Source organism: Azolla caroliniana, unplaced genomic scaffold, assembly GCF_043228905.1.
Source record: "Azolla caroliniana isolate FFs.n. ecotype wild unplaced genomic scaffold, voAzoCaro1.0.p SCAF_4, whole genome shotgun sequence".
Lineage (NCBI taxonomy): Eukaryota > Viridiplantae > Streptophyta > Polypodiopsida > Salviniales > Salviniaceae > Azolla > Azolla caroliniana.
Genome location: NW_028230439.1, coordinates 16,391,965 through 16,414,365, shown reverse-complemented (window position 1 = coordinate 16,414,365; position 22,401 = coordinate 16,391,965). Strand labels below are relative to the sequence as shown.

At 43.4% G+C, this 22,401-nt stretch overlaps 1 pseudogene; it reads right to left on the bottom strand.

The window, feature by feature from the left end:
• Positions 1-5,308: 5,308 nt before the first annotated feature.
• On the bottom strand, positions 5,309-5,785 carry LOC147865147 (small ribosomal subunit protein eS12 pseudogene; annotated as a pseudogene).
• Between the last annotated feature and the right edge of the window lie 16,616 nt (positions 5,786-22,401).

The window sequence follows — 22,401 nt, the reverse complement described above, 5'->3', positions numbered from 1 at the left end:
TACTTAAAGTCAGCAACAGTTGGACACTGATTAGGGTCTACCATTACTAAGAATAGCACTATAGTGGCATGTGGATTTATCTTCATTTTTTTTCTTAAGTTTTTCACATGCACGTATTGTGGCTCTCTTATTTCTAGAGCCCGTCTTCCTATTTCAGGATCAATCGATGGCCTCTAAATAGAGGAGATCGGCAAGTGAAATAGTTATCCTTTACGAACAAGCTTCAGCTTTACAATGTTTTCTTTGATCTGATTTTTCTCTTAGGTGAGTATTCCCGATGCAATATGGCCCCCTAGAGGAATAACTTTGAGCTTGGTATCTTCCTCCTCATCTTCCACGAACTCGAGTACCTCGGGCTCGTCCTCCTCAGGTTGTTGTCTTTTCTTGTACTTCTTATGTTCCGGTTTTGATTTATTGGTAAACTTTGGTGGTGTGGTTGCTTGCGCGACCATCAGATCTCCCTTAATATAAGGGCACAAAGCAACAATCAAATTATTTTTGGTTTGAACAGTTTTTTCAAAGCTCTCAGGTGGCAGGAGTCAGTTATGAAATTTTGTTCATTTATCCTGACTCTCCGCATCCCCACCAAGTTATCAACATCGAACAAGAGGTTTCATGACTCGTTGTCTTCATATTCGATGTTCTTTACATGGCCATAGGTGAAGGTCTTCCCCACCTGCAACTTGCCCTCACCTTCAGATTTCGCAAAAAGAAGGGGCAAATCTCCTTCTTCCGCGGCATAGATTAATGTCCACTCCACATGAAGGTAGCTCTTCAGCTGAAGCTCCCCACTACTCTTTTCGCCTAAAGTGTTCGAAGTCCCATCACCTCCCGACTCAATAAACGTTTTTCATGAGTCAAGCTTGGTCATGGTGTCAGATAGTTCTTTTCTTGGGGAGGGAATCTTCAATTTGAAGGATGGGACCTTTTGTCGTAATTCAAGAAAGTGACTAATTCTAGTATATTGATCAAGAAATGTGACCCTTTCGACGAGAACTCCATGCACTACATCGAGTTCCTGTTGAAAGCAACACTCTTTCAACGATAACTCGATACAAAGGATCGAATTCTGGATGCAAAAATAAACAAACACAAAAAGGAATCTTTTAGGAATCTTTGAAGAATCTAAAAATATAGTTCAAAAAACATACCTAACAATCTTCTTTCCCTTGTTCATGTTGCTGACGTTGGTGTCGACTTGACCAGGGAGGCAAAAACTGGAAGTCTTGGTTGGTGTATGATCCAATCAAGACTTGGTTGGCTTCACCCCCCTCCTAAGGGGAGTTACGTTAGAGAGAGCGAAGAAGAGTGAAAATACGAAATGACACCAAAATAAGAGGGAAAAAGTTATTCATTAAATATCCCATAGGGGGTTTATATAATACATCCAATGGAATGGTTACATGACCATTATAAATAAGACCGCCACACATTCTTGTACACATGCACACACTCATTTACTTTACACATACACATCAATCACATCATTACACCTACCCTTATGCCTCCCCATATATTCTTACAGGTAACCGTGCTCTTCTGTTGTTTGAACACAATAATGACAATGAGAAGATGACTTTCCCTTATATAATTTTGTTTTTTCTAATTGTTTTAATTGTTATATTGTTTTTTAAATGTTTAGGATAAAACTTTGAGCCTATTTTGGACTTAGTTGATCTTAGTTAGCCTTACTCAACATGTCCTCAAAACTCGAGTAAAAATTCTCTGTTTTCCATTGAGCCTTTTAAATTATCTGATAATTCGTTATTATCAATCGAGGAATATAACCATGTTAATAATAAATGGTGCCATATAAAGTCAAACGACGATCGAGAGCAGAGTTCAACGTCACTTTTTTCGATAGAGCCTTTTAACTTAGGTAAAATAAGAAATATTAAAGTAGATACAAATCATGATGAGTCTAGTTTATCGAATGTTGACGATGACTGTGTCAACAAGCCTCTAAATTTTCAAAGAGTTCCTCGACAAGTGAGTGTTAAACAATATAATTTTTTGTGTTTGGATTGTCAAATTGCAATTGATATATGCAAGGTATGTTGTGGGAGCCTTTGTCTATCAAAATTTGGAAAGACAAACTTGCAAGGGTCGCGACAAAAGTATTTGTCTCCTAATGGAGACGAACAAGATAAATTATTGATTGCCAATATGCAACTTTTTAAGGACCATCTGGCAGTGTCATGTTCTTAGTAGGTGGAATATTACCTTTCACTTACTATGAAGAGTTGTCGAGTTGCTTTTAAAATTTCATATAGCATCAAGAACATGAGGCTACAAAGAATTCAACATCGATTACTTAAGGGGTGGTGGGTCCCTTTCAACAATACAAAATCTGCATGTAAGGGTCTAATTGGGCGACATGTAAGGGTGTAGATCAAATGTTTAGTAGGTTCTCCAAGAAATTAGCGAGGTGCGATGCTTTCACACTTCCTATGCTATCAAGGTTGATTGTTGAAGCTTATACCCCCAAGCCAAATGTGCAACATTTAGATGAAGTATATGATTTCACATGCTTTTGTGTGGATGGTGATGGGAATGTATGTAGGGTTCTTTCTCCACTTAATAATATAAGTTTTAACCACATCTTCCTCATCCAAAAAAGTGTGGTCGGTCACAACCAGACCATGTTGTATGCCAAACAATACTCATCTAGTTTGCAATGGGAGCCACCAGACGGATGTAGGCTCTTATTGAGTTTCCCAGATGCAATAATCTATGATGCTGAGCAAATGCCCTATGATGACCATAAAAGATTGGTTGTTGGTAGTTCAATTGAAGAGCAAACGATATATTGGATGCGATGCAGAAAAATATTGAGCGAACCAAAAAGTACGTTGGTGATCAGGATGTGGATTGGTGGGATGTCTTCTTTAATCATCAACATACAAGATTAGATAACCACTTTACAGGGTACCGGCCACTAGAAAATCATTTCAAATGGGCGCTTGTTGGCCCATCAATGGTGAGCATGACTCCTTTACAACCACTAGATAATCTTGAATTAAATAATCTAGTTCGTCCACGACCAAGGTTATTGCATGTTGCAGAGGCGAGGTGGCAAAGCAATCTACATGAGCTACAAGTTGGGCCCTCGGAGGCTTCATTATATTTAAAGAGGTTGTATCACGTGCGTTCATGACATCTTTTATAAACCCCTTATACATATGTTTTGTACTATTTTAGATACCCTTTTATAAAAAAAGGGTTAATAAAAATATCCCTTAGTGTCAACATATATTTTTATAAGAACTCATTTTAAATGCCCTTACATAGAAAACACATGTATGTTTTATATGTGTATGTATGTATATATATATATATATATTGTATTGTATCATATTGCATACGTTGTATATATTTTATGTATGGGTTGTGTGTATATATGTGTGATGTGTGTATGTGCATGTATGTTCACATGTGCATGTGGATGTATGTTCACATATATGTATTGTATTTCATATGAATATATGTATATATATATGCATAGATTGACATATTCGCATTTGTGGGGCCTGCTCCACAAATTCATACGAATAGGAATACAAATGCATGTAAATGTATTCATTTTCTTTTCTTTTTTTGAATATTTTATAAACAATAAAAAATAAAAAACTATTTTTTCCCTATGAGCGAGTGAACAAATAACGAGCAGCGAGTGAGGAAGCCTCACCATATATATTACGCATGGGTCAATCTATGTACATATGTATTGTATTGTATTCCATATTTGTTTATATATGAGTTGAATTGCAACACATTAATTTTTGCTTCTACTTTTTTAATATATTTTCTTCCTTATTTCTGTTTAAAAAAAATTGTTTGTATGTTAGTGTGGAGCATGTGTCTTCACACCATCTTCATTCCAAAGAAGGATCACCATCTAAGCACTAAGCATTAAAGGCGATCTTCATTCCATTCCATCTTCTATAACATGTCTATATAACAATGCTTATATTGTGGCTTCATGGAAGTGCAAAACGATATATCTAAAAGAGAATATATCATAACAAGAATATCATATGATATCCAAGAATAATTCACAACATTTAACTTGAGCAAGAACTTACTACATAAAGTTACTGCAATGTTAGAAACAACACACTGAGTTTTTCTCTAAGAAACATTGAGCCCTAAGTTGCTACAATGCAACCACTCACACATCATACTTTTAACCTATAAAACATCTTCTCTTCCATAGCCATAGCCATTAATCTCTCTACAACAGAAATAGAGTAAGTAAGCTATAGAATATGCAAAGCTTTCAATTCAAGAACACCTAGTCTAAAATTTGCAAACCTACACACATGAAAACACATTTTTTTACCTCTTCTTTGTCGAGCACCTTCATTCAGTAAGTTGAGCACCTATATAGTAACAATATGAAACCAAAGGTTAATATGTTGTACGAATAAAATAAGAAGATAGAACGATAGTTGCAAACAAAAGATCACAACAAACTCTTGTTTGATTGTCATTGGAATATCCGCCCTCTGTTGTCAATCACTTCTTGAAGCCGCATAAGGCTACGCAAGACCAAAAGAGCTCTTCTTGCTTGTGAAATGACAATAGCAAATACACAAATTAAGAGGGAATGTTGCAAATGCATGTGTGCATGCATTCATATATGCATACAAACACAACCATGCATATGCAAATACACATACACACATACGAACAGGTTTAAAAACTTATAATTATATATATGGTACTTAACCAAGAACCCTCAGAAAGTGGTCTAGATCCTGATGAAAACATACTCCCACCTTATTGTAGCTCATCTTGCACATCCTTGTTTGCTAGTGGAAGGCCACTTTGAAGAGGTCGATCACCTCATGTAGCCTTCTCTCTCTCTCTCTCTCTCTCTCTCTCTCTCTCTCTCTCTCTCTCTCTCTCTCTCTCTCTCTCTCTCTCTCTCTCTCTCTCTCTCTCTCTCTCTCTCGATGATCAATGGTTGACATTAGATTATCTCATTGTGAAACAACAACAAGAGTGTTAATGTTAAGTTTCAAAAGGAATCAAAAGATCCATAAAAATATGACCTTTTAGTTTTAAGTATATGCATTAAAGTGAACCAAACTAATCAGAAGGAATCTAGTATTGCATAAAAGGAAGAAAAGAATCCACTACATCATCATCATCCTCCTCTAACTCATCACTATAGTCCAGTTCTCTCCAAACAAAAACCTGAAAAACAGGGACTACCGAAGGTACCCGCGGATTTTGATGCGTACCAAGAGCATGGGCATGACATAGGAAACCCTAAACCACCGATGAAAGCCATTCAGCCTCAAAATCACTGACTTTTCAAATACTCCCAGACCACATTGAGACCCTCTCCTCTGTCTCCTCGCCATAATCCTTCACAACTACACATGAGCAACCAACAACCTTCCTGGCATTCCCCGCTAAATCAATCTTGCAAAGCCCAGCCCATTCACCAAGCTTCCTGGCACTAGGAACAGAGATCAAGTTAACATTATGCTCTGAACAAAGTGCTTGTACAAGTTTCGTGTAATCAGGTTGGTTGCAATCTTCAGCCAATACACAAAGCTCCGCTGCATGTTTTTCAATAGCATTTGCTGCCTCATGTAGCCCTCTTGCAATACCATCATGTGTTAGAGCCTTCTTAAGCACAAGTTGTAGCCCAGTTAGGATATCCATTGGCTCTCCGACTGTAGGTGTTGATTATGTGGCTGCAGCAGCCTCAGCAATAACATCTTCTCCTCCTTCAGGCATAGCTTCCTTTTTGTGTGGAGAGAAATGGGAAGGATGGCATCTCTCTCTCTCTCTCTCTCTCTCTCTCTCTCTCTCTCTCAGTTTCTTCTTTTTCCCCCCCACTTTTTTTTGCTAAAACACAACGCATATGTAATCTCCCCCCCTTTCTTCCCCCATTTTTTAAAACAATTAGCATTTTAAAAAGAGCGTTATAGCTTGTGTATGTACTATGTATGTATGTTCTATACAAGTGTGTGTGTTTATGCATATGGATATGTATGTATGTTCTTTGTGTGTATGTATGTGTATGCTTTATACAATTGCATATGTATGTATTATATTTATGGCATGTGTGTATGTTGTATATATGTGCATGTGTATATATGTATGTGTTGTCTGTATGTATGCATGTACATATGGTATTGTATATATTGTATTAGTATGTATGGCATGTGTGTATGTATGTACATATTGTATGGCATGTGAGTATGTAGGGTATGTGTTATGTGCTTGTGTGTATGTCCTATATATGTGCATATATATGTATGTTTTGTATTTCATGGTTGTGTGTGTGTGTGTGTGTGTGTGTGTGTGTGTGTGTTTATGTTCTATACATGTGCTTAAGTATGTATTGTATGTATAGCATGTGCGTATGTGTTCTATATATATGCACATGTATTGTATTGCATGCATATGTATGTATGTGTTGTGTCTACATATGGATGTGTGTATGCATGTATGTACATATTGTATTGCATTGTATCGTATTGTATTAAATGCATTATTGTATATATGCATTGTATGTATGGCATGTGTATATATATGTATGTATTGAATTGCATGTGTTGTATATATTGTATGTATGGCATGTGAGTATGTATAATGTATCTATGTGTTATGTGTGTGTGTGTGTGTGTGTGTGTGTGTGTATGTTCTATATATGTGCATGTGTATGTATTGTAAATTTGTATGTATGGCATGTGCCTACGTATTATGTGTGTGTATGTATCTACATGTTATATGTGTGTGTACTATACATGTGCATATGTATAGAAATATTACATTCGATCATCCACATGCACATATATACAACACAATACATACATATGTGAAGCAAGGGACAATTGTAAAGATACATCTCCAATTGAAATGGATTCCTGGAGATGTTTTCTAGGTAAATGGATAATAGAATGTAATAGGATGTTTTAGGTATTTTATACATGGGCACATGTGAATGAATATATGTATGTACTTATGTGTATATATGTAATATGTAATATGTAATATGTAATGTATGTATGTTTGTATGTTTGTATGTGTATGCCTATATGCATACATGTGTGTATGGATGTTTGTTTGTAATATGTATGTATATATCTAATGTATGCATGCATGCATGCATATATGTATGTGTATGTATATCTAATGTATGTATGTTTATGTCCATGTACGAATGTACATATGTATATGCATATGTAATGTATGTTTGTATGCGTGTGCGTGTGTGTATGTATATATGCATATTTAAATGCACATGATTCAATGTGTATGGATGTGTGATTGTAATATGTGCATAATATCTCTCTCTATATATATAATGTATGCATGTGTATGTATATGTAGCAATGTATAAAGGAATATTATGTATGTCCATGTACGAATGTACATATGTGTATGCATATATGCATATGCAATGTATGTATGTGTATGCATATACGTACTATTGTAGTGTGTATGAATATATGTAAGTACATGTATGAATGTACATATGTGTGTATATGTAATATGTAATGTATGTATGTTTGTATGTGTATGCATACATGCATGCATACGTGTGTGTGTGGATGTTTGTTTGTAATATGTATGTATATATGTACATTGTAGTTTGTGATGATATGTATGTCTATGTAATATACATATGTAACATATGTATGTGTATGCATGTATGTAATGTATGTATATATGTGTATGGATGTATGTTTGTAAAACTTATAACATTGTAGGCATATGTACATATATATATGGTGATATGTATGTATGTGTATGCATATATGTATATGTCAATATTCATGATTCAATGTGCATGGATGTTTTTGTAATATGTACATAATACATATGTATATATCTAATGTACGTGTATCTATATGTGTGTGTATATGGTGATATGTATGTACGTGTACGAATGTATGGATGTGTATATATGTAATGTATTTATGTATGTATATTTTTGGGATATTTTTCATGTTTTGTATGTACATGGCTCATATATGGATGTATGTTTCTAATATGTACATAATATGCATGTATATATCCGATGTATGTGTAAGTATACATATATCTAATGTGTGTGTATGTATGTATATATGTAATATATCTATATATGTGTACATTTATATATGTAAATTATGTGTAATAAATATGGATTATATGATATGCAATATCTAATTTATTTATGTGCGTATATGCATATATGTGTAACGTGTTTGTATGTATGAAGATTTGTATGTACGTGTAATAAGTAATCTCATGTATTAATTTATGTATGTGTATGTATATAATATGTAAGTTTTTTTTTGTGTTGGAATGTATATATGCATTTGTATAAATTGTGTATAACAATATGTGTGTAATATATAATATATAAAATATGTTTGTAAGAATGTGTATGTATATATGTAATATGTCATTTTTATGTATGTAGTATGTAATGTATGTACGTATGTGTATGTACATATTTACATATGGTAATATATATTTGTACATATATCTATGTTTAGTCAATATGCATGTATAAATGGGTGTAATGTATGTACATATATATTCATGGATGTAGGTATATATGTATGCATAATACATTCTTTACTATCTCATTGACATATCTAATATTTCATGGGCTTATATAAAAAAAAATTTCAAGCATAATTGATAATACCCTTATGTAAATATATTTTCAAAATATTTATTAATACCCTTATATATATACATTTTGTATCTCAGTGACTAATTTAAACCCCTTTTGATGAACTCCCGTGCTATCATACAAGTTTTGACAGTGAAGCCCCCGGGGTTGGGCCATCCCTTCTAGATTGCCAAAATCATTGAAATTATTAAGGATGATGAAGGCAATCAAGTAAAATCTATTGTGGTTCATTGGTATCATACCTCTTCCAAAGATGCATTTACTGGGAAGTACTCTTTAGATATGGTTAAGGATGTCAAAGGCACAAGCAGAAAGTAGAGGAGAAAGAATCTACCAAGCACGTCTACTCTAGCACTTGATAATCTCGGCATACTTGTGTATGACTTCTCCTTGACCAAAACAGGCCATCTAAGACTGATTACAATCAATATAATAAAAGAAAAGATCTCATATGTGCCTGTTGACGCAACACAGAGACGACAAGGAGTATCTCTCATAATCACGGTGACGTTGGATTGCAATTGGATGAAGACAATGCATTGGTTGCTAGTGATGATGAGGATGAGACCTCACAAAGCTCTTCTAGTTCATCGGGTGGGTCTGAAGGGGAAGGCATATCTCTGGGAAGTGATGGATCTCATATATGAAATGTAAATATTGTATGTTACATCAATATGGCAATTCACAAATATGTATAAATATACATGTTAGTCATTTTCTAATTTTTGTTCGTTCTCTTGTAAATTTCACGTGTTGATTATTAAGGGCATTTTTTGAAAGCCCTAAAGTTTTGGACATGGTATAAATCAATATAATTTGATTCAATTTCCAAAACCCTTTACACATGCAATGGTCCTTTTTGTGAAATGGGATACTTTGTGCCTTTCTTAAATTGCGACATATTACCTATTTCAAATGACCCGGTGTTAGTAAACTTCTTCATCGAGTTCACCTCGTGCTTCATCACGAAGGCTGGTCCTTCCGGTTTTGGATCCTTTTGATACTTCGGCGTAGTGCGAGCTCTATCGGTTCCATTGTCCAGCCTTGCCGTATCCGGATTTATCCAAATCGACATGCTTCTTCCAACACTCGCTTTCCTTATGGCCTTTCTTGCCACATTACCAGCATTCCATATCGTTTTTCGATTGTCGGTTTTCGGCACCGCCTTGAATCCCTTGCTTGTGGAGGGTTCGGAACTGTTGTCGCCACTATCTCTATGCCTCCGATTCTGCTCTTGATGCCCACTTCCGTTGTGTGCCAATCCACCTAATCCTGCATGCCCACGGGGCTGATCCGCCTCTGTGTACAACATCTGGTTTTCTGTTTGAGTGTTCCTCAACCCACTGGCGTGGTTTTCTTCGACCATTAGCATCGATTGCAAGTCGAAGAAGGATGGTGGCTTCTCCCGGGTGCAAATCGTCGTCCGGATAGGCCCGTACCTCTGTGCCAGACCACCGAGGCAGATCTTGACCATCTCTTCTTCATCCACCATCATATTGATGGACCCCAGCACGTTGCAAATCTCCTTTATCTTGTTGGTGTAGTCCGTAACCGACATGTCCCTTTGTTGAATGTTGTTGAGCTCTTGTCAAAGTTGCAACTTACAGGGCCATGGTACTGGCCTCTAAAATCTTCTTCAGATTTTCCCAGACATCTTTCGACGTTCTTGTGTCTTTGATGTAGCTAAGCATTTGATCGTGCACACACAACGTGAGACAATACAACACTTTGCTCGCTCTTTGCTCCCATGCCGGGAAGTCCTCGTGTGTCGGCTCCGGCGCTTCTTCATTCACTCCTTCGACATAACTTCAGTAATCGTGCACCAACAGGTATTGGCACATCTTGTAGGACCAAGATGCATAATTGCTTCTGTCGAGGTTCTCCGTCAGAAGTGATCTAGCCATCCCTCTGTCCATTTCCTTCTTTTGTATGTTCTTTACCAGAAATTAGGTTTTCGTCTATCTACTGATTTTTGTCAACGGAAGAGGACTTTCAACCCTCGCACCTTGATACCATGTAAAGATTTTGTGCGGAAGCTTTACATACACAACCGACTTCACCGGTTACCAATAGAGAAATGTTGCAGGTTTATGGAAGCTTTACACATACACACAAAGAGAGAGAGAGTGCACAAGAGAGACAGAGAGAGTAGAACACTAAACTCAAATTACAAAATATTACTCTCTGTACGTATAATGTGCTCAGTCAGCACTTTTATACAAGTCCTTAAAAAGGACCGACAAAAGTATTGACAAGTACTTCAATGCTCGTACTGAGATACTGACACTAACTCCTAGGATATCTACCTAGTAGTCTATGAGTGCAGACCTCCAATAGCCTACTAGTTCGCACGTGGGTTCGGCCCTCCAAATCTAGCTCTCCGAATCCAACTCTCTTCTCCGGTCACCGATCCGGCTCTAACTTATTCAGTCGATCCGGGTCAAGTTGAGCTTTTCCACTCAACACAAATGGAGTTTGTCTTGGGATTGAATCAGTTATTGAATCGTTTGAGATTCGGGTTCGGCTTGGGGGTTGCTTACCAAATTGGGTTCAGGATACGACATTTCGGCCTCGAGATGGGTCGAAGAATAGTCAAAACTAACTCTCTTTCTGGTTCGGAGCTTTGTTTGGTCCCAGATGATTGAGTCTTCATTGAAGACTACATCACTACTAGGGATCAATTTTCGGTTCTTTGGGTCCCATGGCAGATAGCTGAATTCCCCGTTCCTCCCATATCCGAGAAAAATACAATTTGTCGAATGGGATTCCAGCTTGGTTCATTTCTCCCTATTGAGAAACAGGTCCCTCCAGATGGGCCGGATCAAACGGGACGAAGGGAGGAGCCGAACCAGATGGATCCGGAACAAGTCCGTCTAGATCCGGTATGAACTAGCAAGTAGGAACATATTTGTAAATATATTCAGGCGTGACTGTTGAGGTCATATTTGTAAATAGCCCGTAAGTTATATGAGTATAAATATAACTAAGGAAAATAGTGTAACATATGATTATCATTGTAGTTTACGGCTGAGAGTGGTTATCATTATCGTTGTATAGAGAGAGAGAGAGAGACAGACAGACAGACAGACAGACAGACATACAGACATACAGACATACAGAATGCCTTTTTTGTTGTAACTACCGGTTGGCGAAAATACAGACCTAGAGGTTGTTGCCTCTAAGTCTCATTCTGTTGTACCCTTTCTCTCATAGTGATAGTTGGAGTTTGTGGGCTCCGGTGGTTTTTTCCCGATTAGGGTTTTCCAAGTTAACATCTTTTGTCATCTTATTTGTATTTTTTGTTTTCTTCCATCCAATGTTGGAGACTGGGTTGTGGCCGAGCATTATTTGTAACAAATTGGTATCACAACATGGAAGATTCATTCGGCAGCATGTTCAAGCTCACCGGCTCCAACTCCCAGTGTGGAAGTCGAAGATGAGGGACATGCTGGTGGTTAACAATCTCTAGATGTCGGTACAGTTTGGAGACAAAAGATCGGACAAGATCGATGCCACGACTTGGGAGGTGATGCACATGAAGACGACAGCATACATTCGATGCTTCATCGACATGAGCCTGTACAACAACTTTAATGAAGAGAGTAAGGCTCATGTGCTCTGGGAGAAAATCGGTACCATGCTAGAGAATAAAAACACTGTGAATCGGGTCTCACTATTTGGAAGCTAGTGAGACTCCGATACCAAGACGGTTCCAGTATGGCAGAGCACATCAATTCCTTCCAGGTGATAATAAACCAAACAACCTCGTTGGAAGTACCTCTGGCCGATGAGGTACTCAGTTCCCTCCCGAATAGTTGGGAGACGCTAGTTGTCACTTTGGGCAACGCCTGGCCGGAAGGAAAACACCTATCCATAACAAGGGTAAAATCAAGCTTGCTCAATGAAGAAGCTCGCCAGAAGGACCGAGAGTCCAGAATCGATGCAAAGGCCTTGGTCACGGAAGACGACCATAACCGAGGAAGAGGCCGGAACCAGAGTCCTAGAACCGGGACAAATCAAGAACGAGGTCGAAGTCAAGGGGGAGACCCACTTGCTTTTATTACGAAAAGCCGGGGCACTTCCAGAAGAATTGCCGACACATTCGGAAAGTCAAAGGGGGGACCAACATTCCCGAACCGAAGAAGATTTTGAAAAGGAGAGGAATATGGGCAATCACAACAAGTGAAGAAGAGTTGTTGCTCATCACTAAGGAAAATGAGATACATCTTGTTAGCGATGAAATGACGTGGGTGGTCGACTCTAGCGTGTCGTTCCATCTGACACCCGACCGGAAATGCTTCTCATCGTACAGAGCCAGAGATCACGGTTGTTTCCGTATGGGAAATGAAGGTACATACAAAATTGTCGCCATAGGGGACGTGTGTTCGACAACATCAACCGGGTGCAAGTTGTTGTTGAAAGATGTATGACACGTTCCGGAGGTTCAGTTGAACCTAATATCAGCCGTTCGGCTAGACGATGAAGGCTACATGGTTAGCATCCGACTCTGGCGTGTCATTCCATCTGACACCCGACCGGAAATGCTTCTCATCGTACAGAGCCAGAGATCACGGTTGTTTCCGTATGGGAAATGAAGGTACATACAAAATTGTCGCCATAGGGGACGTGTGTTCGACAACATCAACCGGGTGCAAGTTGTTGTTGAAAGATGTATGACACGTTCCGGAGGTTCAATTGAACCTAATATCAGCCGTTCGGCTAGACGATGAAGGCTACATGGTTAGCATCCGGAATAGAGTCATGAAGTTCAGCAAAGGGAGCTTGATCGTGACCCAAGCCCAAAAGATTAACACCTTGTACATGATGCATGCTTGGATTTGCCAGGAAGATGTGAACGTGGTATCCGACACTGCAAGTGAGTTGTGGCACATGAGCAAGAAAGGGATGCGTAAACTTGCCGAAGATAACCTCATTCCGGAGGTGAAAGGCGTGCAGCTTGAGAAGTGCACCGACTGTTTGGCCGGCTAGCAGCACCGAACCTCTTTCCGATCGAGACCACCGTCGAGATGGAATGCACAACTGGACCTTGTGCATACCGATGTATGCCATGTGGACACGAAGTCACATGCCTGATCACAGTACTTCGTGATATTCATAGACAACAACAACCAGAAGTTGTGGGTCTCACCGCTAAAGACGAAGGACCAAGTATTATCCATCTTCAAGGAATACCACACGACAGTGGAAAGAGAAACCAGCCGGAAGCTGAAAGCGGTTCAAGCGGACAACCAAGGTGAATATCGGGGGCAGTTCCAAGAGTACTGCCAGTCGAAGGGAATCCGGCTCGAATTCACCGTGCCGAAGACATGGGAGCTCAACAGATTGGCCGAAAGGATGATCCGGACTATGATGGAGAGAGTCCGAAACATGCTGGCTCATGCTAACTTATCCAAGAAGTTTTGGGTTGAGGCGCTGATGACAACGATGTATGTAATAAATAGATCACCCTCAACGCCCTTGGAAGGAGACACACCACAAAGAGTATGAACCGGTAAAGACATGTCTTACCGGCATCTGAAGGTGTTTGGTTGTCTCACCTACGTGCATGTTGCAAAGGACAAGAGAGATAAATTGGATACAAAGTCCCATCCATGCATATTCCTTGGAAATGACGATGATGAGTTCCGCTACCGAGTGTGGGACTTGGTCGACAAGAAGTGTTCCGGAGTCGAGACATAGTCTTCATGGAAGACAAGAACATTGCCGACTGGGAGTCGTAGAAGAAGATAATGGACTCCGGGTCAACCGACAGAGATCGGTTGGAAGATGCAAGGACGAATCCGGTCAGAAGTCGGATGTTAGCCGAAGAACATGATGAACCAGTCAGATTCAGACAAAGAACCGAATCAACCGAAGAGGACGAATGAAACACTGGAACTGTTGTCTGCCTGGCCGGACTAACCTCAACACAAGTGTCTATCCGACACTTCTCCAAAGGGGTGGTTAGGATTGGATGCTAGGTTACACGCGTAAGATGATTACACTAAGCACAGACGGTAAAACAATACAAAGATACAGATAAACACGCAATAATTCTATTTTTATTACTTCCGTAAAGCCTTTACAAATCATCAGATCCTTTTATAGGCATCCGGCAAGGTTACAATCGGTGCGCTTAGGCAACCGGCATCCGAATCGGTCCGGATCCGGATCGGTACAACTGTACCGGATCCGTCCCTCCGAATAATAATTATACTATTATTTACTTCCTATTATCCGATCCGACTCCGCCTTCCCACTTGTCCTTGCTCTTCTAACCGTCAACACATGGCACGCCCGTGGGAAAGTGCCTTGCACTTCGAATCCACTCCCGGCCTCATTCTTCCTCCAAAATATCGAGCACACTCTGCTCGAAGGTGTCAAGTGGTGCTTCTTCCTCCAATTCCTGTTCCTTGCCTGCCTGATCTCCGACCTCCGGTTGGGTTGGTTGTTCCGTAAAATTTGTTGCTCCGGCTCTGCTTGATTCTGTGGTGTCGGTGTTTCCTCACTGCTCCGTCCGGGTTCTTCCTGTTCTCCCTCCGTTCCAGGCTCTGTTCTGTTACCAGTGTCGCTTTCTCTGGTCTCGACTGGTCGGCTCGGTGCGCCTTCTTCCTCTGCTCCGGTGTCTTCCGGTCTCAGCTCTTCTTCTTCCCCGGCATCGGTCTGCTCCTGCTCTTCTTGATTTCCTTCGAACGGAAGTTCTTCTTCGGGTATTCCTTGTCGGGGTTGTTCGGTGTCGGTTGGTTCAACTTCAGCCGGTCGCTCTCCCTCACTTATAGTGATTGGCGTCGTTCTTCCCTTGGCTTCCTGTCGTAACCGGTCCTGCTCGTATTTCTCCAACTCCAACTGAGTTGCGAGCTGCCCGTCATCCAACCTCTCTACCAACCCTCGAATTTCTTTGAGATGTTCTTCCGCTAAAGCGTAGAAATCCTCCGACAATTCTTCACGAATGGCGACGATACTTTCTTCATCCATCTTGTAGAACTTGTCACCGGTCTTCCTCCAATTCTCGGCATCAGCTCGGAGTGTCTGCAGCTCGGCTGCCTGTTGTGACCACTCCTTCCATAGCTTTTCCGTACTCTCGTTGATGCTTGCCTGAGCTCGGGTACTCCAACCTGACATGATGAGCTTGATCCGGTCAACCCCCGCCTTAGTATGCGCATAAGCTTCTTTCTTTTCCTTCCTTGCCCGTTTTATAATGTCGGCCATTATCTGAGCCTGGGCCTCGTAATCCGCTTTCTGCTTTTCATAGGTACTTTGCAGTTTGTTGATTGTGAAGGTCGATCTTTCCTTTTCTTCATTCCTGATCTTGGTCAGATCCAGCTTTTCTCGCCTTAGCGCCTCTAATTCCTTCCTTCTCTCCGTCGCTTGGGTTATTTCCGCCGACAATGCTTCCTTTTTGGCACTGACCTCGTCCATTGTCTTAGCCAGGTCTAATCGGGTCTCTTTGAGTTGTTCTTTCAGCTTCTCTATTTGCCGGTCGTAGTCTGCTGCCCGTTTCTTGTTGTCTGACTCGGCCTGCTTGTGATCTCGGTAGAGTCGGTCGAAGTCCTCCGTCTTCTGCTTCAGGCGTCGGTTTACCTGAGCTTTTAACCGGTCGTCCCAGTTCTTCTGTTGTCAGAGTTCTTCCTGCAGTCGTTCTATCTCCTGCTCGGCCTGTCGACGCAGTCGGTCCTTCTCCTTTTGCAGCTTCTCTTTTTCTTCTTGCAGTCCGTCATTAGTGGCTTGGCCTTTCCGGAGGCCTTCTTCCATTTTCCGTCTGTCGTCCTCCACCGCTTTCCGCTGCTCCCTTTCTTTTTCCCTTAATGCCTCCTGAGCTTTTAACTCCTCTCGTAAGGTTTCTATTATTTTTTCGGTCTCAGGGCCGGTTTGCAAGGCTACCGGTTCCGGTTCCGGTTCTGGTTGCTTCCTTGTTGTCCCGACCGGCTCGGTGACAACTTGTGCTTGTTGAATTCCTTCCCTTGCCTGCAACAGCTCCCCTTGCAATTCCCGGATCTGTGTTCGGAGCGCGACCAACTCCTGGGTTGTTGTATGCGTCAGGTGTTGCCTACACGTTTCTTCTTCCTCTAACTGGTCCGCTACTCCCAATAACTGCTCCGAAAGCCATCTCAGCCATTGTGGCTTTGTGCTTCCTGTGTCGGGGTAGCATTGCTCACTTCTACTCCTTAACTCAGGCTGTTTTTCCGGCCTTTTCTCTGGCTCCGGCGCTTGTTCATTCCTCTTCTCTAGGATGACTGGTTCTCTGAAGTCCGGCAAAACCAATGTCGATGTTGCTTCCCTCGGTACGGGTTCCGGTACTGCTTCCGCCACGGCTACTGGAGGTGGTCCTTGCGCCCTCTGCTGAGTTTTGTCAACTGGTGGAGCCGGTCCTCTCGCCCGTCTCTCCCGACCTTGTCTTGCTGGGGGTCTTACCAGTGGTTCGGATGAGTCTTCTGTTTCAGCTTCCTCCTCCTGTGTGGCTACCAGACGGACCTTTTGTATAAAGACCTCTGGTTCCGGTTCCGGCCGTCGCAGCGTTATATTGATTGGTTTGAGCGCTACCGGTTCCTCCTCGGCCAATTTTCCTTTGCCTTTTCCTGCCGGTTTTGCCTTTGTTGCCGGTTCCTGTTGCTATCGGGATGGTCCTTCCTCCCGTTGTTCTGCTTCTTCCTGGGTCCATCCTGGGGTGTGTTTCTCCAGGATATATCGGCGCTTTGTGACCTTTTTCGGTGTCGTCTCCTGCCGACCTCTTTGCTTTTGTTTGATGGGGAGCACCGGTGGGACTAACACCGTTAGCCATTGTGCTATCCCGGCCCATGGCTTTTTTCCTTCCACAAGGTTCTTGATGGCCTCCTTCAATCCTTCGGTTATGTAATGGAGCCAGTCCACTTGTAATCCTTCGTACGTTGCAATTAAGAACGTTGCCCGGTACCTGGCTATGGCCGGGGGACGAGAATTCACGAATCCGTATTCCATCAGGGCGCGGGCCACTTCTCCGAACAGCAGGTTCTCTCCGCCCCGTGTTCGGTACGCCTTGCTGCTGATGGAATACTCACCGAAATATTCGAACAGGATTTCACTTGAAGGGTTTTCGATCGTTTGAAGTCCTCCTGCTTTTATCCCCGTGAGCGCCTGCACCGCTCCTTCCGTGATTTCTGATAAATCAATCGATGCTACCGCCTGCTCTGGTTCTACGTGTGGTGGAGCGTCGGCGATCCACAGCAATCCTTCTAACCTGTTCTCCATCATCCATTGGCGTGCCTCCTCCGACAGTGCCATTGGTTCGAATTCTTCTTCTGCTGTCTGTTGTTCGGGATCGGGATGTGTGTGCGATGTGCGTCGGATGGCTCTTCTGTGCTTCTACACCTGTGTGTAGGAAAATTCGTAAAAAGTAAGTCCTTCGCAGGCCTGTGTCTTATATAGTGGCTTTTGCTTTGAGCCGCCCTTTTTCATTTCCCGCGCATGTCTATCTCCCGCCATAATTAGTATGTCCTTTCTTGCTTGCCGCGTGTGAGTAATACCTCGTATGTCGGTGCCCACGTTCCATGCTTTAAATAGCAAGTACGCGCACGTCCTCCTTTACTGCATGGCGCCTCTTCGTTGCATGGTGGCGCTCCCACCTCTTGTGATCTCCCCATCACTACTATGATTTATTTTTTTATTTTTTTTTATTTTTTTTCTCTGTTTGTTTGGACCACGTCATTTTCTGGTCCCCCCCGATTTGTTCGGGTCGGTTCGCGCTGATACCGGATCCTTCTGTCGGTTTTCCAGGATAGTCTTTGTTAGTATCGGTGTCGGTTCTTCCTCGGTCCGGATATCTGCAGCAGCGTCTGTCGGTGTCGGTTCTTCCTCGGTCCGGATATCTGTAGCAGTGTCTGTCGGTGTCGGTTCCTCATCGTGCCGGATTTCCGGGTTTTGCTTGAACGGGTTGGCTGGCATATTTCCCTTATACGGCTTTAGCCGAAACCCATTTGCCCACTTACCGATGACTTCTCCAGACAACGTGCCGAGCTGATACGACCCATTGTACTCCTTGGTGATCCAGAACGGTCCGGTCCACCGAAACCGCAACTTTCCCGGCATGTTCCCCATCCGTGTCTGGAACAGTAGCACCGGTTTCCCGACTTCGAACTCCTTTTCGTTGCCACGCCGGTGTCGGTCCACGAAAGCTTTTCTCCTCCTTTGCTCCAGTTCGAGTTGTAGTAAGTTGGCTATTCGGTTTTCTTCTAATTCCAACAACGTCGCCAACCGGATTCGTTCGGACTCCTTCTCACTTAAGCGCTCCTTTACCTGGATCCGTAAGCTGGGGATCTGGAACTCTATCGGCATGACCGCTTCTAAACCGAATGCTAGTCGAAACGGGGTTGTCCGGATGCTGGTTTTGTACGTTGTTCGGTACGCCCATAGCGCGCTCTGCAATTTCGTATCCCAGTCGGTCTGGTTCTCGTTGACGATTTTCCGTAGGATGTTCTGCAGAGTTTTGTTCGTCGATTCCGCTAGTCCATTGGCTTGAGGGTAGTAGGGAGTACTCCTTTTATGTACCACCGCGTAAAATGACGTCAGGCTTTCTACTACCTGCCCGAGAAAGTGTCCTCCTTGGTCACTTATAAGCTCGATCGGGCATCCATACCGGCACCATATGCACTCGTACAGGAACTTTGCCGTGGACGCGGCCGTGTTGTCCCGCAAGGCCTTCGCTTCTACCCATTTGGTGCAATAGTCGGTCGCCACTATGACATACTGATTTCCGGTTCGCATTGCCGGTGGCGTGAAGGGACCGACAAAGTCCAAACCCCACTTTTGAAACGGTTCCAATGGCAAGACCAGGTGGTGTGGCATCTGGGCCTGCTCCGTGGGTTGGCCCAGTCGTTGACACAAATCGCATTCTCTGCTATACTTCACGGCATCTTTTAGGGTGGTGGGCCACCACAATCCGCTCTGCCATATTTTCCGAGCGGTTGCGTCGCCGGCATAATGCCTGCCGGCAATTCCACAGTGGGCTTCCCTGAGGATTAGATCCTTCTCATCGCTCCGCACTTCTCGTCTCCAGATGCCATCTGCCCCCTTGTGATAGAGGGTGTCTCCAACCAAGCAAAAATGTCTGCTTCTTACTGCTACCCTTTTCCTTTCATCGCGGTCCATGTTCTCCGGGGGTACTCCGGTGCTCAGGAACTGATGCATCTCAGTTAGCCACGTGTCTTCATCGGCTACCGTTGCATCCGTTGCCGGTTCCGTCGTGATCCGGAACAACTCGGTGTCGGGGAACTCATCCTGGACGCCGTCCCCTGCTTCTCCGGATTCGAGTCTGCTTAGGTAGTCCGCTACCGCATGCTGCGCCCCGGGTCAGTGGAAAATGTCGAATTCAAATTCCTGTAACAGCAGTGTCCATCGTGCAATTTTTCCCGTCAGGGATGCCTTCGAGACCAGGTAGAGTAGTGCCGAATGGTCGACATGGAAGGAAAACTTCCTTCCGAGCAGATAGTGCCTGTACTTTGTGACACTATACACCATTCCTAATGCCTCGCGTTTCGTCGTAGAGTAGTTCCGTTCGGCTTTTGAGAGTTTCCGGCTTGCCTAGTACACCGGTCGGTACCATTTCGGCTCCGTGAGTTGCATCAGAACGCTGCCGATTGCTACGTCCGACGCGTCGACAAAGACGTGAAAGCTTTTACTCCAATCCGGCGGTTGCACCACCGGAGCTTGCGACATCATAACCTTCAACGCTTGGTAGGCTTCCTCCTCCGTCTCCGCCCATAGGAAGGGTACCCTATGTACAGCGGTATGCAATGGTGTAGCGAAGTCTGCGAGGTGTCGTATCATCCGGCTATGCCACCTTATTTGGCCCAGGAACCGGCTTAAAGCCTTTGCGTTATTTGGTGCTGGTGCCTCGAGAATCGCCTTCACTTTATCCGGATCTACCGCGATTCCTTCCTTACTCATCACGTGCCCTAGTAAGTTGCCGCTTGCCACTCCAAAGACGCACTTGGCCGGGTTCAGACTCAACCGGTACTCGCGGCACTTCTCCAAGCACAGCTGGAGGTGATCGAGATACTCTCCGTGCCGGCTGTAGACCGCGAAATCGTCAAGGAAGACCTGCATAAAACCGGGGATATATTCCCCGAAAATTTCCATTATTATCCTTTGAACGGTCGTTGGGGCCGTCTTTAGTCCGAACATCATCACGACCGCAACGAACACTCCCCATTCCGTAACGAACGCTGTCTTCTCCTGATCGGCCGGGTTCATTCGTATTTGGTTGTAGCCGCTAAATCCATCCAGGAAGCTGTAAACTTCGTGGCCGGCTACCGCATCTAACACCCCGTCCGTAAATGGTAGTGGAAACGCATCGGTCACTGTTGCGGCATTTAGTTTGCGGTAGTCCACGCATACCCGGATTTTGCCGTTCTTTTTCGGGACCACCACAATCGGACTCAGCCAGGTTGCCTGCTTGACCGGTCGGATAAATCCGACCCGGAGGAGCTTATCAATCTCCTCCTTCACCTTCGCCGCATAATTCGGATTCATCCGGTACCTGCGTTGAGCGATCGGTTTCGCGTCCGTACTTAGGTGAATTTGGTGCTGATAGAGCTGGGGGTCCAGCCCTCGCATGTCTTCGTACGACCACGCGAACACATCCTTGAAGTCTGTTAATAATGCTACCATTGCCTTCTTTTCTTCCTTCGGCAATTCCTTTGCGACATTTACCGGTCGGGGCTTGTCTGTTGTGCCGAGGTCCACCTCCTCTAGTTGGGATGCTTTTACCCTCTGGGATATCGTCATTTCCCTCTCTAGGGATTCCTGCGCTTGTCGCAGTTCTCGGATCGCCGCTTGGTCCGGTTCGTCCGGCATCGTGATGTACGGTTCTATTGCTGTTGTGATATCCACCTCAAATAGTGGGACGATTCGTGGGTGTTCCTCGAGGTACCGATCGACTTCCTCGTCCGGTAATCCCTCCAACATGTTGATGCTTTCCGCATACAATGGAGTTGCTTCCTTACTGGCGATCACCCGTGGTTGCGTCGTTACTCGTACCTTTGTTTTCCCTCGCCGGAATGTGATCATGTTCTTTTGCCAGTTCTGCTTGATATGCGTCGTTCGCAGCCATGGTCGTCCTAGCAGTAGGGGGTACGCGCCTTGTACATTCAGCTGCAGCACCACGGCCGATATCTGGAATACGTGGCCTCCGATCGTTACTTCCAAATCCCGGATAAGCCCGGTCAGTCGGACTGAGCTGGTATCCGCCATGCGTAACCAGAAGGGGCATGGTTCCCATTCCCGGATGCCCAGGTTATCGCATGTCTGTCGGCTGATGACATTTACCCCGTCAATAATCGTTCCAGCAATTTCCTTTCCTTTCACGATTGCCGTGATCGCCGGGCTACTTGTATCGACCACCATTGTTCCTTCCTCCGGGTTGGAGAAGAATGCCGGTGTTGGCGTCGGCTTTGGTTTGCTCACGGATGCCTGTAAGTCTGCCGTAAACCGTGGCACCAACTGTAGTAGCCGTGCTAACGGCAGCACGATTTGACAGTCCTGTAGCGCTTGCCACGTCGGGTTTTCTCCTGGCTGTATGATTTCTTCGTCTTTTGGCATATTTTGGTCTCCCACTTCTGCCGCATTCTGTTCATTGGCCTCCTTGATCCATTGCGCCGCTTGTTTTCTGATTGCCTCCTGGGCTTCCCACTCGGCGGTCTTTCCTTTTGATCGGGTTGTGACCTGCTGTACTTCTGTTATTTCGGCTGTAACCATGTTGACTACCGGCTGCTTGT